Source organism: Hemibagrus wyckioides, linkage group LG06, assembly GCF_019097595.1.
Source record: "Hemibagrus wyckioides isolate EC202008001 linkage group LG06, SWU_Hwy_1.0, whole genome shotgun sequence".
NCBI classification, from domain to species: Eukaryota; Metazoa; Chordata; class Actinopteri; order Siluriformes; family Bagridae; genus Hemibagrus; species Hemibagrus wyckioides.
Window position 1 is genome coordinate 7,513,622 of NC_080715.1, and position 7,103 is coordinate 7,520,724.

The 7,103-nt window shown below is 41.6% G+C and overlaps 1 protein-coding gene across 3 annotated transcripts in view; it reads right to left on the minus strand.

Annotated features, from left to right (window-relative positions):
• The window catches only part of znf385b (zinc finger protein 385B), a 225,347-nt gene extending 219,043 nt beyond the window's left edge, over positions 1 to 6,304 (minus strand). For all 3 annotated transcript variants that reach the window (XM_058393037.1, XM_058393036.1, XM_058393034.1), the window contains exon 1: positions 6,184 to 6,304. The gene's annotated coding sequence lies outside the window, so the exon portion shown is untranslated. The remainder of the gene's footprint in view (positions 1 to 6,183) is intronic.
• Positions 6,305 to 7,103: the final 799 nt, after the last annotated feature.

The following is a 7,103-nucleotide window of genomic DNA, read 5'->3' on the forward strand; positions in this document are numbered from 1 at the left end:
ATGAGAAAATCACAGCCGAGTTTTACAACACGACCATTCATTTAATCTTTTACAGCAGTTGAGTGTTGATGAGCATCATAACCGTGGGTTTATTTCCAGACTCGCTCTGCTACAAATCCACCGTTTAGCTCGCTTTAGTGCGTCCAATAAAACCCGGCTCTGTGTTTCATTGGCGTCGTATAAATCAAGGCGGCGTATGAACACAACTCGGCCCAGCTCGCCTTGCCAAAAGCTGTGGAGCTGCAGCCAAAGCTTCCATCAGCTTATTTACACACCGGACACCCGATAGCCTCCGTGGCACCATCACACACCAGCGGCCTCCTGCAGAACAGAATTAATCAGCGATGCAGCTCGTAAATCTCTGATTAACAGGCATTAGCGGATCCTGGCTTGGGCGTACAACTGATACCAAGCCGCGAATGCCATGTTAGAGTAAGCGGAGATGTTTGTTATCATGAGGGAATAGGAAACAATGGTTTGAAGATGAATAAATGATTCAACTTCAAGATTACTACAGATTGAGAGGATAACACCACTTCACTGAAACTTCACTACCTATTAACCCTTTTATACCAGTATATTCATGTGGTAGCTTAGTGGTTAAGGTGTTAGATTACTGACCCGAAGGTTGCGAGTCTGAATCCCAGATCAACCAACCTGCCACTTCTGGGCCCCGGAGCAAGGCCCTTAACTCTCAGTTGTATAAAATGAGAAACTGGCACTCTTAATAAGGGTGTCTAAAAAATGTCATTTTCAATCAGTATTAAAAAAAATACATCTATTTTCTGACCACAAATCTGATATAAAATGAGTCAAGGACTCCGTTGTCTTTCAGTGCGAGTCATGTGTTTTTCCCTCTGTTTGATTACACAGAATTTTAGTGGTTGAAGATAAACACCTTCAAATTTTAGCTGCTTATGAACAAGTACTTCAGCATCTCAGAGAGCAGAAATGGGTTTGATAACATTTACACAGAAAACAGAAACATTTGTGTGGGGAAACAAATCCATTTTTGTTTTTAGGAACTTTTCTATGCATATATTGCCCCTAGCAGGTTAGAGAATAAACAGAAATACTTATGGAAAACTACAAACTCTTAAAACTGTGAGTATCTACTTTCATATTTACATTTCTGGCATGTGGCAGACACTCATATCCAGAGCGACTGGATATGAGGGTTGAAGGGCCTTGCTCAAGGGCCCAGCAGTGGCAGCTTGGGCTCAGCAGTGGCAGACCACACCCTCATATGAGCTTCATATTAACCACCACTGTGTGTGAGAGTTTGGGGGTTTCCTCATGGTACTATAGTTTCCTCCTCCAGTCCATAAAGATGAATATAAACTAAAATTGTCCAGTGTGTGAATAAGTGTGAGGGTGTGTGATTGTGCCCTGTGATAAATCGGCACCCTTTCCAGAGTGTCCCCCGAGTTTCTGGAATAGACTCCCAGATCCTTGCTACTCTGTGACAGAAAATGGATGGATATATCCAGTAATATAGTCTGGACAGATTTTCCTACAATTCTCTGAATTCTCAGTGAATTCACGCAGTGAATGAAGATAAAGGTAACAAGGTAAAAGTGGAAGCGCTACCATGTTTTTCTATTTAAGCTAAACATTAACACGTTTATTAAACCTTGCACAAAAATGTTCTAGATTGATTAACTGGACTTGCTTTGGAAACGTTTTATGGTAGCGTAGCCTGCTTCTCCTCAGAGTCCTTGAATCATTTGTTCATCTCGGTTTTAATTCAGAGCGTGAGTCATTCAGCTGAGTCATTTTGTTCAAGAACTACATTCTACAACCTTCTTTTATTCACGGAATCCTAAGTAAATTCATGGTCAGTGGTGGGGGTTTTTACATTCAGCCATTTCCCCAACCAAGGACAGGGTGTTCACTCGTGTGTGTGTCCTGGATCCCAAAGTCAAATGATTCAACACATGGTTTATTTGTTCATCTTCAGTTAGCAGTTTATCCACCAAGTCTGGAGAAATAGATTTTTTGGAGCAGTGGTGGTTCAAGTTCTGGGTTGTTGATCAGAGGATTGGGGTTGAAGCTCCACTTGGGGTGGAGTCAGCTGCTTGCAGCCGGTTAGCTCTCTTTTCTAGGGCAGTGGTAGCTCAAGTAGTTAAGGCTCTGGGTTGCTGACTGGAAGATCAGGTTTCAAGCCCCAGCACTGCCACGCTGCCACCGTTGGGCCCTTGAGCAAGGCCCCCAACCTACCCTGCTCTAGGGGCACTGTATCATGGCTGACCCTGTGCTCTGACCCCAACCCTCCAAGGATGGGATATGCAAAGAAATACATTACTGCACAGTGAAATTCTATGTGACAGACTACACTGTTGGACAATCGAGCAAGGCCCTTAACCCTCTCTGCTCCAGGGGCGCTGTATCATAGCTGCACCTGTGCTCAGAACTTCCTCAGCTGGGATATGTGAAGAAAAGAATTCCACTGTGCTGTAATGTATGTGTGGGGATAATAAAGGCTTCTTGCCCTCAGTTCTTCTTCTAATCCTGGGAATATTTGGGGAATACTGGATGTGAGGTGGGAATACACCTTGTCTGTCCCAGGATATCACACACATGTTCACACAACCTTCACACACTCATTGATGCAATTTAGAGTTGCCAAGCCAAGCCGACGGATCCACCAGAAAACAAAGCTCAGGCTCAAACCCCAACTATTTGCCATACCAGCAGGCTGAGATGAAGTTGCAATTCAGTGGTTAAGATCTTGGATTACTGCAAATCCCAAGACCACCAATCTGCTACTTCTGGGCCCTTGAGCAAGACCCTTAACCTGCACAACTGTATAAATGTAAGTCACTCTGGATAAACATGGCCATGAATGTAAAAACATTTATGAACTGGAGTGAGGTTGAGGAACTGTTAGAACCAGAATTCAGGATTTTTCAGGAAACTATGAGACACAATGAGATGCATGATCACCTGAGATACCTAATCAGTAGATTGATTTCTGGTTACTCACGTGAGAAATCTACAGATGAATCATATTATGTTTTAAAAATGCCTTATGCATTAAAGGCCACCAAAAACTGGCTAAATTGGCTAAATTCAGTCAGAAAAAAACAAGACCATGGGCATAAAAGCAGCTAATAAAAACAGAATATGGGTTTGTTTATAATTCTAGTGTTTCCACATGTTTTTTGGAAGTGACAGGTGGAATATTACTCATTTAGCTCCCACAGTGGAAGCAAAAATTAATTTCAGACCCTGACTCCGGCTCTCGGCGTGGGAGACGCTGCTGTGTGAATGGATTTCCCTGAGAATGTGAAGAGCCTCCGAGTTCTGCTTTGATGTAGCGCGTTAGGACGCAAATAATAAAATTACCCCGTTCGCTGTTCTGCATAATAAACAAGCTGGTTTCAGACTTCTGTTTGAAATGTAGGAAATGTTGAGGTCTCCTCTGAGATTTCAGGAAAGTGTGTGTTCACATCAGCAGCATGCTCACTACACAGCAAGGAGATACCCGGCGTGTTAAACACGAGAGATACAGTGTCGATGTGGAGGTGAGTCAATGTCATCGTGAAGGTCAGGGACTCTGAGGAAGTACATTATTAATGATAGATTAAATCGATTTGAATTCTGGTTACAACTCATTACAAGTTCCCTGGTAATGGGGTAAAAAAGCATTTACACACAAAAAACAAAACAAAAACAATAAAGCAATAAAGTTAAACACTGGAACAACCGACAATGCAACACCATGCAGTCATAAAACCGCAATTTATGTCTCTGTCAATCATCTACGTTTAAACATGTATTAAAATAGTAGTTCCGTCCTTTTTTTGGAGTTTGATATAAACCCTGATAGATTAGTTCCAGTTACGCTGGAGTCTCACTAGACAATAACACAAGTGCTGACTCTACAAGTGGTTCTTTAAAGAGGAATCAAATTCACAGCAAAAGTGCTGTGAAAGATATCTGACCAGACACACTCCTTTCTCAGACACACTGTCAGTTTTCTTCACCTTGTTGTTGCCCAATTCAATAAAGCAAGTGGAAAATCTAAAACATTACCAAGCCAGAGAAAAACAACAACAGCACATCTAAGATGCACCTGATTTTTATAAACCATTATATTTCCATACCCTGGGCTATTTCGGTCATTCAGTGTGTAAAATCTGCATGTCCCGTATTCACTGATTGCTTATGAGACCTATCACCTGATTCCACCCCACAATTATGGACTAGCGTATAAAACTCCAGTTCAATAAAGTATTCCACTTCTCCTTGTGGGAAAAGGTAAGTGGAGCAGCGGTAGCCTCAATGTGTCAATGTGCAAATGCAACCTTTCTAACCTTTATATAGACAAAATGTGCCTTCATTTTAATGTCTGGTTCACCAGCTCTAGCTTTCCGAGGGATTTTAATTTAGGCTGTGGCATTTGGGGGCACATCGTCACACTCACTGTTGACTTTGTGACTGGCGCTAGATTTTCAGGCATTTGGTGCGAGTCAGAGTTCCCATGGACCATGTTCCCAGCAACTAATCAAATGGTACCATTGTTCCCAATGACTAATCATTGTCTACAATAAACTAATCACCAATTGTTGTTCCCTTACAACTAATCACTGCTTGACTAACTCACTAAACAACCAATCACTAAACAAGTAATCTAAAAAAAATACTAAATCACTGGTCACCATTGTTCCTGATGACTAATCACTGGATCACCGTTTCCAAAAATAATAATTGATCACCATTGTTCCCAAAGACTAATCACTGGGTTTGTCAGTGACTAATCACCTATCACAGATGTCTGCAACAACCAATTACTGTTGTTCCCTTACAGCTAATCAATCACCGGTTGACTGCTAAACGACCAATCACCATTGTTGCCAATGACATATCAGGGATCACCACTGTTGCAAATAAATAAACAAACATGTTCTCACTGACTAATCACCATTGTTCTAAAAATACTAATTCTTGATCACCATTGTTTTCTCAGGGACTAATTACTGATCAGCATTGTTCCCACTGACTAATCACCCATCACCATTGTCTGCAACAACCAGTCACCAATTACTGTTGTTCCCTTACAACTAATCACTGGTTGATTAACGGACTAAACGACCAATCACCATTGTTGCCAATGACATCAGGGATCACCACTGTTCCCAATAACTAATAACTGATTACTGTTGTCCCCAGTGACTAATCACCCATCACCATTGTTCCCAACAACTAATAACCGTTCACTATTGTTCCCAAAAACAAGTCATTGATCACCATTTTTCCGAGTAACTATTGCCCCTAACAAATTCATTGATCACCACACGACCATATTTAGAGCAACAAAAGCAAGCCATTTCATCCATTGCAGATTCCTTCATACCTTCATGCCTCTTTTAGTCTGAGTTCTTAATAGTTTGTTTGAAGAGAACACCTCTCTCTCTCTCTCTCTCTCTCTCTCTCTCTCTCTCTTTATAAGCAAAATATTACCATTTCATATCTTCTCCGCTGATATAACTCTATTCTCTTCTGAGCCTTTTTCAGAAAATCCTCATGCAACACGTTTCGATGTCATTTAATAAATACGCACGTTAGTCTAGTGCGTTATATGATGGTTTCTAAAGACCCTTCCGAGCATGCGTGAGCTACTTTCTCCTGGAAAGAACTTTGCGTAAAACAGGTTCATCCAAAAATTCCACATTTCAGTGCAGTTCCTCTGTGTGTGTGTGTGTGTACAGCTTGGCTCCTGCGGATTACAGATGGACACACTGCACTGTGCTTGTGCACTTTGAATGATACCGCAGAAATGTATTTCCTTTTAGTCCTGGAAGACGATGCATTGATAAAGAAAGAACCGTCAATTCACATCGCACGCGCTTCCTGGAAACCCACCCCAGCACAGGTGAGACTTTTTAAGAGACGTGACTCAATATTAACCTGGACCGCACGTGCAAGAGAGGCAGAGGATTATTTTGAAACTTGTTTTCATCACAAACATCCACCGACATGTATACACCGGATACCTGTATTTCATCCTGTGCACCTTTCACATCTCGCGCACACCCCCTAAAAAAAGATCCGCGCGTGCATCCTTCAACACGCTGCAATAAAACTACTCAAACATATACAGAAAAGAAAAAAATAATAACAACAACAATGCACCCTTCCCGCAGTTCTCTCTGACTTAAACCTGGGACAGTTACTGACCTTGTAGGAATAGGAGCTGGTTTTCCAGTACTAAAGTTGAGCGTTGTCTTCCTGCAGCAGGTCGGACGGCGCGCGGAAGCTATTTCTCAGCGATGTGTGATACGCGCGCGCGCCCTCGTGCCCGCGCCTTTAAGCGGCAGCGCGCCGCGTGCACGCGCCTGGTTCAAACATAGGCTAGCATACACTGACAGCGTTAGGGCTGTTAGGGTTTTCTTTTTTTTTTTCTTAATATATACATTTTAAAAGAAGAAACATCTCAGTGTTAAAATTGGTTTTAAATTCAATTCCTTGAGCTACCATATAGGATTTATTAGAGCTGGTAGATACTGTACTGTAATATAAGTATCTTCCCAATACACATATATGAGATATCAATAGTTTCATAAAACTACACTGTTCTCCGTATTAGGTTTGTGGTTTTCCTGTTATCCATTCTGGAAACGTTCACGGTTCCAATCCCCAGAAACACTGGGCACAAAGTGGGATTGATGGGATGTCAGTCCTTTACATGGACTAGGGGCAATTCAGCATATCCAGTCCATATAAGGGAAATGGGAGAACTCAAACTCAAACCAAGAAGCTGTGAGGCAGCAAAATACATTCATAGGTGTAATAAACAGGTGCGAGGTGGATTATTTACTCGTCCTTCCTTCACCTAAAATCCTTTTGCAGAAGAAACTAAAAGTAGATACACTACACACACTCTGTCCAGTCAAATCACAGAAAAGACAGACGACTGTGAAAACTATACGTTTAGTGAATTTTGGTCTTTAAACTTGTGTGGCATTCATATGATCCCAGTAGAGCATTACAGATTTAAAATGCTTGCAAAAATGCAGCTACATAATAATAGTCCTTAAGTGTGTGTCTGTGTGTGTGTCTCTCATATCATTCTTATTACACCAACAATGAGACCTTAG